Raw genomic sequence first — 10,586 nt, 5'->3', positions numbered from 1 at the left:
GAAAATTTGTATGAGAATGATATTCATAATGGAAAATTACTAATTATTGTCGATTAATAAGTACTTATAAACATTTTTTCGATAATTAATGAAAGTTTGTGTATTAAACAGTCATGTCCCAGGCGAAAAAATTATGTATAGATTATATATAGTGTGAATTTTTATGTATCCCAGGTGCGAATTCAGGTCGGCACTCAGAGCAGATGCGTTGGCCCAAAGGCGGACCGACTTTGGCCCGCCGTAGATCGGCAACCAAAGTTGGGCCACCTTTTATATTTATAAGATACTTTTGTCGACCGAACCTAAACAGCCAACGTTGGCAGACAACGTAGGACCGACTGTTGGCCCAACTCTGGCCCGGACATAGACCAACCAACAGGGCAACTTTGAGAAATCTTTCGTTAACGATTAAATCCGAATACTGGCCCAACCCTGGGCCAAAGCCGATCCAGAAATCGGCATGAAGGGATTGAGAAAGTTCTGAAGAAGTTAGGCCGACTATTGGCCCAACAATGGCCCAAACATAGACCAACCATCGGGGTAACTATGGAACGTCTTTTGTTAACGAGTAACACCGACTACCGGCCCAACTCTGGGCTCAAGTCGGCCCGGAGATCGGCATAAAGGGATTTAAAATTTCTGAAGAAGTTGGGCTGACTATTGGCCTAACAATGGCTCAAACATGGATCAACCATTGGGGCAACTATGGTACATCTTTCGTTAACGAGTAACGCCGACTGCCGGCCCGACTCTGGCCAAAGTCGGCCCAGAGATCGGCATAAAGGGATTTAGAAAGTTCTGAAGAAATTAGGCCGACTATTAGCCCAATAATGGCCCAAACATGGACGAACCATCGGGTCAACTATGAGACATCTTTTGTTAACGAGTAACGCCGACTACCGGCCCAACTCTGGGCTAAAGGCGGCCCAGAGATAGGCATAAAGAGATTTAAAAGTTCTTTTTAATGAAAAGAGAAAAAAATTAATAAATGAATTTCCAAATATTTCAGTAATTTTAAAGAAGTTTAAAATATTTGAGAAGAATTAAAGAAAGCAAAAGAATTTTCAAAAGATTTTAGAGACTTTAAAATAGTTTTTATGAGTCCAAGAGATTTTTAGTGATTTTAAGAGATTTTGTGCCATTTAAATGGATTTAATATGGTTTAAAAAGTGAGTAAAGGAATTTGAAATCTTAGAAAGCATTTAAAATGATTTAAAAAAAATCAAAAGAGTTTAAGGATTTTCATGTAATTTAAAAATATTTTTAAGTATTTAAACAGACTTCAAGAATTTCAAGGGATTTAACCGGAGTTATTTGGTTCTGAAAATTTTTTAAATTTATAAACGAATTTTAAAAGATCTCAAAATATTTAAGAGTTCAAGATATTTTTAATGAATTTAAGAGATTTTAAGTAATTTTGAAGATTTTTTTAGGAATTTCGGTAGAATTTAAATGGCTTTTAAGATTTTAAAGTATTTTAAAATATAAATAATGTTCTTGAATTCTTTAAAGTCTGTTAAATATAGAATGGTTCACAGAAATTTGCAGACGGTCATGCACAGCTGTCGGTTATATTTCAGATTTTTTTATAACACTTCAGCTAGGTTAGATGAGAGGCTTTAGGCGTTAGGAATTAGGAATGCGAAACTTATAGGGTTCGAACCCCAAGGCGAATAGAAATTTTCATAGCGTGCGATCATAAACAGTGTAGTGATTGTATTATATTTATTAAACTACCCATCCTATTCTCTACTATAAGATTAGTTCTATAAAATTTAATGGATAATTTTTTCCGTGTAATTGCCATAGTTGACTCGATTTTTGTAATGGATATTGTATCAATATCGGCTAAAATGGTCGGGCCAAAGTTATAATTTCGCCGTTGGGCCGATTTCTAGTAGTCATGTTTGGGCCAACCATGGTAGTCAATAGTCGGGAAACAGAGTTGGGCCATAGTTATCATTTCGGTATGTTGGTCAATGCCTGGTTGGCAAAGTTCGCCCAACTCCGAGAAAGTTGGCCCGACTATGGTCCAATGAAAAATTCGCACATGGGATAATATTCTTGTGTTTTAAATAAAAAATGTATAAAACAAATGAATATTATATATAATACTACACACTATGTATAAACTATACATAATATTTCCGCCTGGGGTATGTGATTGAGAATCACAACAAATTTTTGGAATAAAATATTTTCTATCGCTAACTACAAATATTATGTATGAAATAAAAAATTTGAAAAATATATTGAAATATATATTTAATAATTATAATTAAATTCACAGATTGTCATTACATTTTTATTACAATATTACTGTTAATTTATTTGCAACATGATATTATGGAGAAAATAATTTTTTCCAAGTAACAGTAGCACTTTACAATGGTTTGGTCATTTTTGTTACTAAACAATAATAATTCAGAGTTTCTGAAACATTTTTTAGAAGAATATTACTACTTACGTTTCTACCACTTGATTTAGGAGAAAACAAAATTTCTTTTTGTTAGACAATGTTAACTGTTTTAATCTTTTTATCATGTTTATTGGGGAATAAGAACAGCCCAATGTATGGAAAATAATTAACTACTCATCTCGAATTTTGAGACGACGAGATAATTGGGTATAAAACCAGTACTGTTATTGTTAATATAAACTTATTTCCTGATAAATATTACATTGAATCTTGAACTCAATATTGGTATTTTTCAGTATAATTGGATTAATTATGATGCTGAACGACTTATTTTAAATCTTTGCTTAATAAAGAGACAAAAAGATATTTTTATTCAAATCAGCAAGTTTGACAATGCACTAATTTAGGTAATAAATAACACAGAATCAAATTTAAATATGTAGTCTCAAGTTCTACTGAAGCGCATAACGTATAGAATACTTCTGGAAAACAGAACCAATGTATATTGAACTCTTCAAAAATCTTTTCAAATATTTAACGGCACAGAAAATTTTTAAAAAGTAATTATTTAATTAATTGTTTTCGATTTAAAAAGATTTTGGACCTTGAATTTTTGGACATCCTAACGCGTTCCGTTAGCTAAATCGGTTAGGGCGTTAGGCGTTTGGTAAATAATCAGTGCGTACGTACGATCTCGGGTTCGTTTCTTAGTGCTTGTGAATTTTTCAGTGCACTATGCGTCAGCGTCATAATCAAAAAATTTTATTAATAATATGTCTAAAAAATAACTGCGAATTTACTTGATATTTATATCACAGATATTATTTTATTTTTTCTGATAAAAAACAAAACTTATTTTTATTCATCCATATTGGTGTGAGATTATAGAGAACCTGTTTTGATGCCACAAGTTCTACAGTAGTAGTTTGAGCTTTAAAAGAGGCTCTAATTTATCTTCAATACAGAGCCTACTTTGACGCTAAATGTGGAAAAACGGCCGATTTCGGACACTTTTAGCGTCAAAATAGGGTCTAAATTACATTGAAATCGCTGCTATTTAGAACCTACTTTACAGCTTCCAGCCCCAACTAAGGTAGGAGTTACGGCTTCAAAGTAGGGCCTAAATTTCGACTCGGTGTACTTCATACAAAATAACATAAAAATTATTTTTTTAATTAATTTTTTTTTTTTAACTATCCCCAATACGTGTCTCGTCCTGCCCGAGATATCCCCCAAGATGGTTTAAACATTTATTTATCAGACTAGCCTAAAATTTGACAACAATAGTTTCTCAGTTGGTCAATTTATGGAAACAAAGAATACCCGTGTCGTATGTGTAAACACAGAAAAAACTGAAGTTAAATTTTGTTGCATGTAAAATTTTCCGCTGTTAACGTTTACATGCTATTTGGCGAAAGTTTATCCTATGTTGGAATAAAAGCTGTCGTCTGCTACGGCCTCCTTAACAGCAATGGGTAAACGGTAAAGTATGAGTGAATTCAAGCTATAAATAGGGACACCAGATTTAAAACAACACAGAAAAAACAAATGTAAAAATTTGTTATAGGTAAGACTTGCAACCGTTAAAAATTAAACATATTTCGGCAAAAGTTATACCGAGGTTAGGAGAATAATTCTGATCTCGTCTACTGCGTCACGCTGAAATAAGCAAATTTCGGTAAAACATGTAGAATCAGAAATAGAAAACACGAAAAAAAAATGGTGCTTAATGATATATTTCTTCCGAAATAAATTACATTATTGTAAAGAAATTAGAACGTATTAATTACCATTTAGCGAAAAGGGAAAAAAGCAACTGACAGATGCGGGAATCCCCAGTTCTCTCCAATTGAATGGAGTTAAACAACGATAGATCGCTGGCGTCGCAATTCTCGCTACATCTCGAACAAAAATGGAGCGATTATAAGGCGAAAGATTATCCAGGCGAGGTTAAAAATCGGAAATTATATTCGATTCATGTCAAGTTTATCCAGCAAGTTTAATTTTTGTTGCGGTGAATCTTTCACCTGGAATTGATGTAAACTTTATCTTTCGTATTTTCTGTGAAGCTGTCTCAATGTAAAAATACAATTTTTTATTTTAATTTATAGTTATGTTTTTAGCAGAAAGCAGAAAGTGAAGTAATCTGCAAGTATCGATATTATTTATTATATTTCCAGGTTTGGAATAGAAATCTAGCATATTTCCATATTTATATTGTGTTACTATCCATTCTGATTAGTTCTAAAAATACAATTGTCTTATATGATTTGCACGTGCTTATGTTTAACATGCTTCAGTGTTTCCTTTAGCCACATCTTACATAAATAGAATATATAAATAGAATGAATAATAGAATAAATGTTATTGTCCGTTCTTAGGGGATCTTATTAGCCGTTACTAAGGATTGTTATTGACCGTTGTTTCGGGTAGTTATTAACCGTTGCTAGGGGATGTTATTAACCATTGTTAGGGGATGTTATTGACCGTTGCTAGGGAATGTAATTAACCGTTGCCAGAGAATGTTATTGACCATTACTAAGGGTTTTTATGGACCTCACTAAGGTTTGTTACTGGTTTATTATTACTAAAGGTAGTTACTGACTGTTGCTAAGAGTTGTTATTGTCATTTGCTAGGTAATTTTATAAGCCGTTGTTAGGGTATGTATTGACCGTGGATAAGGGTTGCTTTTACCATTTATAAGGGCTGTTATTGTCCGTTTCTAGGGGGTGTTATAGACAATTACTCCTCCATTGCAGGTTTAAAGTTAAGATTGTACTGCTAATATTATATTAATATATAATATTGTGTTAATATTGTATAACTGCTCTTTCTACAACTAATCTATGATTATACAAAACCTATTCACAAATCTGAAAATATCTTCTCGCTCTCTATTGTACACTCTCTGTGTCAACCTAAAAGCTTCACGAAAGGTCTGATGTTGGAACTGAAGGCGGACTCGTCGATTAGAGGAGAGTAATTAATTACAAAGCTGAGCGAACTTGCGACTCCTGAAGTGTTGTCCCGGGCTAGTGGATCGAGGAAATCTATTTCCGGAGGATCGAACGGGTTATAGCGTTAGAGTTAGAATTGGAGGCTCGCCCTCGGGGTTGGTATCCGCCATGTTGAATCCCATCCACCCTACGACCCCGCGGTTTTGTCGTAATCGCTACCAGGGGTTGTTCCGCGCCACCCCCGCCAGGAAACGGGGAAAGCCACGCCCCCGACGTCCACAGACGAGCCAATGACGTCCGAACGTCGCGACGCTACCGTCCACCAATAGGATTACCCTCTGACACGGTCTTTCGCTTGTCACTGACTGCACACCCTCACGCCGATGCCTTTCAATTTCGAACTCTCCCTCTCTCCTCCTTTGCGAGTTCAGCTTCAGGAGCTTTAGAGTTTAGAAACAGATATTCACACGTATACTCACTACCACTAATTTCTCATGTTCCACTCCTGCAAGTCACTATATGTGTACGATTTTTGTCTATATGTCTTTAAGGCTGGTTTTGTAAATGGATTCACATACATTGACTTTGATGGCTCATTCAACCGCGTATTGGAATTCGACAGCTTTCGCTCTTAAACTTACGCGTCAATGCTCTCATCGATTAGTTCACAGACTAATTAACAGTAAGATTATTGCAACTGACGCCCGTTATTGGGTTATTGTAATTTCTTTAGTTTAGTTTTTAATACATTTTTGTGAAAATTTGCTGTGGAGATTATGTTAAATATGAATTTTCTCTTTCTGCTGTTTACAATAGTTACATTTTTTCCACTATAGAGTTTCAATTGAATTTGCTATAACTTTTTAAATAATCATAAGCATTGTTTTAAACAAAAAGGTTTGGCCTTCAAAAATGCGATTGATTATTATATTATTACCGCCTGCAAACTTTAAGCATGTTCGTTTACGCTGAATTTTTATTTCATTCTTTGCATAGTCGATTCCCCGCATAAAAACTTTAAGGAACTCAAACTTAAAAATTAATTCATATATACTTAATAAACTTAAGTAATTAATTACATTTACATGTAACTTAATTGTTATAAACAATTCATATAACCTAGAAATTCTTGCCTAAAATGCCTTATATTTTAGATTAGATTTCCCAATAGTCATGACATATCATTAAACGTCAACAATTGCTGCCATTATAAACAAAATAATACCAAAAAATTTCAATTTTAATTCCTTTAGGTTTTCATCTTCTCGTTTCCAAATAATACAATTGAATCTATTTTGGAAATGGCTATCATTCACGAAAAATTGTTAAAACAGAATAAATTTGATATTTTATAACACATATATTAAACAAATGTCCAGAAAGAACGTTTATAATTAAACTAAAGTTTGTTATAAACAATTCATTAATAAATACGCAACGTATATTGTAAGAAAAAAGTTTGGCAAAAATTTTACCGTCATTATTTTTATTATGAACTAGTATAAAAAACGGCACAAATGAACATTTTGTTCGTGGAAAAAGAAACATTTTTAAGAAGATTTAATAGAAAAAAGTTATTTTTTTCACTAAGAAAATAAAAAAAATATATTATTTAAATTTTACTTCAACTAATGCTCAAATTAAAATTGGTTGTTTAATTATAATTGAAGGGTTGCAGTGCAGAACTAGGTAACCAAAATTTTTGCTGCGAATGGGCTTTTTGCATAACGAATTCTTAGAAAATCAGATACATATTGTTTTTAAAGAATTCGTTCGAAATCTCATTTTTAATATACACTAGAACTTGGATTTATGACCGGTTGCAGGCAAGGACTGAAGTGGCCTTCAACGTAAATCTAGACAAGTCAAACGTAAGCAGTCAGGGGCGTATGCACCATTTCTGTTGGATTTGAACGCATGCTAACAGCTAATGCAACTGAGGCGCTGAGGATTATACCCTCATGCTGTTTGTCACGAATGACTGAGCAACGCCTCTCATGCGTTTTTTTAAATACAGTAAAGTATTACAATTATTAAATAAAATTTCAACCTGAAACTTTAAATCTTCATTTTCCACAAAAACCAATTGTTATAATTTTTTGTCCAATTAACTTTTCGACTTGCGATCAGAAATGAACTTTCTGGAAATTATCGTTTATTTATAAAAAGAAAAACCATTACTTTTCTCCTTTCTATAGACTTTTCAGCGAAAAATCGTCTGTTACAGTGCGATACGTTTACATTTGATCTTCATTTTACGGGAACAGCATAATTTTTATGGATAAAAACTGGTTTATTCTTATTCAGCTTTCGAAAATCGCAGGTAAAAGTTTGTATGATTATTTTTCATTAAAAAATGGATTTTTAGTCGCAGTTCAAAGACGATTATCAAAACTCAATGAAATTTGAACCTCCAACTTCTTGAATGATTGACTTGGAATCTTGAATTAAACACGGAATTGGTTAACTTTTTCTGATCCAACTCATTTTCTACCAATCCGCAACCTAGCATGTTCCAATTTAAGGTGCTTGTCACATTGAGATTGTAAACTTCCACATTATATTTCTTAGAAATAGAAAATTATTTGTTTCGAGCATACTTTTTTAGCCTCAACACAGAAACACTTGAAGCTTGGAAGTAAGCATTTGTTTTATCTTTAAATACACCGAACTCTCGCTTTTAGTCACCCCGTTCTCAGCTTTCCTAGAACTGCTAGCTCAAGCAGTTTCTCAGGGGAGTACCAATCCAATGCCATTTGAAGGCAAACCCCGACACTTGACTGAAAACGAGAGTTTGGTGTATTCACTTGTCCACTATTTTAGTGAATTTCATTTCTGCAATACTCTTCAATAAGCACCGTAATATTAGCGTAATAATAATGTTATAATGCGTAATAGGGATTACTCCTGATGGGTTCTTTTTTTCCTAAAAAAATCCTTCGGTATATTTTTGTTTGTGTATGCCATGTGTTCAACGATTTATGTTTCTTGTATGTCAATAGAAGCCGGGAACATCACATCCAGCCGGGAAGCACTTTGTTTAAAAAGCTAATATTTGTTTCTTTGTTTAATAAAAAATTTATTCCGAACGAAAACCACGTTTTGCCAACATCGACCAGTGGGACGGCCATCAAAAACATGTTAGTTGAAGTAACTAATCGCGAGAAAGTTGTTCACTAGACTTTGAAAAACTTTTTCTGAAAATTTGAAGAAAGTCGGTCGAAAATTGTGGAAATGACAGCGAGTTGAAGTCAACACACGTTGCCGCTGCAGTGCTTCACTTTTTGGCCTTTGTTTCTAAGCCAGCAGCGGCAAAGAGCAACAAAATGCTCCAGCGGCAGCGTGTTTTGACTTCAACTCGCTGCCATTTCTACCATTTTTGACCAATTTTTTTTTAATTTTCAGAAAAACTTTCTCAAAGTCTAGTGAACAACTTTCTCGCCGCAATTTATTTCAACTAATATTTTTTCGATGACCGTCCCACTGGTCGAAGTTGGCGAACCGTGGTTTTCGTTCGGAATCGATTTGCTATTAAATAAAAACAACTATATTTGCGCTTTAAACAAAGTGCGTTGTTTCTAGTCATCGCTTATATATTGAGAATCCACTATACAAATTTCAAGCATTTTTATCAATAAACGGCCGAATAATCGCGAGTTGTGTTTTACAAAACATCGATTTTTGATCGAAACATTTTCTAGGTTCTTATTGTTTTTCTTAAGTAATAATTATCGAATGAAAAAAGTTTCATGAGAAAAATTTGTCTGCCGCATCAAACTGAATACGAATGTATATTTTATTTTACGTTCAGACTACTTTTTTTTATCGATAGATTTTCCTGGCTGGACAGTACTTCTACGCGGTTTCGAGCGCTTGTCGAGTTGTTGCATCCGTCATCTAAATTATTGCGTGTTAATATATTCGGCAGCTTTGTGATTAGAAAAATGAATATATTGTGCTGAAATTTTGGGAAACGGTTCAAAATATATAAGTGAAACACGGTTTGACCACTTTTTTTTGCAATTTTAAATTAATTTTATTTTAGCTAATGCTTTAAGGCCCTGCTCTCAGTTACATTAAAATTTTTTTTTTTTAATTGCACTGATAAACAAAAAAAATCTCAAATGGACCAAACAGAAGTGCCTTTATCTATATTTTTCACCATTTTCCAAACTTCAAACACAATATTTACATTATTTAAATTATAAACCCGCCGAATATAAATCATGTAGTTGGTCACCTGATACTCTGGCAATTGCCCTTAATTCGGTGACCCATTTTAAAATATTCGAATCAGTGAAAATTCTTACTGATTTGAATCTGTGTCTCATTGGAGACTATTTAAAAATAAAACATTCGAAATTGGATCATATTCAAATAATAGCCTACAATTTTTTGCAATTTAAAATTAGAATCCTCCAAAACTGCAGAAGTTCAAATATGATGTGCGTTACAAGTTAATAATTTCAAAGAATCATCAAACACTGTACGAGTGTAGATTATAAAATATTTTTATCTGGTCAACCCTATTATCATAACAAAATTATTTTACATTTAGAGATATATAATGTTCTTGATTAAATATTTAAAAATTAGGAACAAATATTTTCGAATTTATGCTTTCGAAGCTGAAAAACTTATTTTCGAGGCCATAAAAACTAAGCTATTTTACAATAGCGCATTCAAACCTGTAAATTTAAATTTGAGCGTTATCAAGTTTTTTAAATTATACAAATTATTATCAGGTATCTATTACATCATGTTGCATCAAGTGGCATTGCATGTGATTGCATAGATTTTTCTCAATTAAAAAATCACGTTTATTTGAATCTTCAAAGTTTAATAATTTTAAAAACGTTAAGAATCATATGATTTTTAATTGGAAGATTCCAAAATGAATAAATTCAGAATTGGACTGTTAAAAATTTAACAATTAGAAACTTCGTTTAGAATAGAAGTATTCTTAAATTAGGATCTTGAAACTAAGGAATTATAAATTAATCGTTATTAAATTTTACATCAAGCTTTTTAAAATCCGCTCATTTTAGTCTAAAGTTTAAAATTAATAATTTGAAAATCAAACATGAAGAATTTTGAACGGTATAGCCATGTGAGTGTCACTTTGTTAAAAACAAGTTTTATGGGCTTAAAAATTCTCCAAAATTTTATTAAATAATCAAGATGGGTAAAAACTAATAGCACTATTTTG

This window comes from Belonocnema kinseyi, chromosome 3 (genome assembly GCF_010883055.1).
Source record: "Belonocnema kinseyi isolate 2016_QV_RU_SX_M_011 chromosome 3, B_treatae_v1, whole genome shotgun sequence".
Classification (NCBI taxonomy): domain Eukaryota; kingdom Metazoa; phylum Arthropoda; class Insecta; order Hymenoptera; family Cynipidae; genus Belonocnema; species Belonocnema kinseyi.
Note: the sequence above shows the minus strand (reverse complement) of the source record.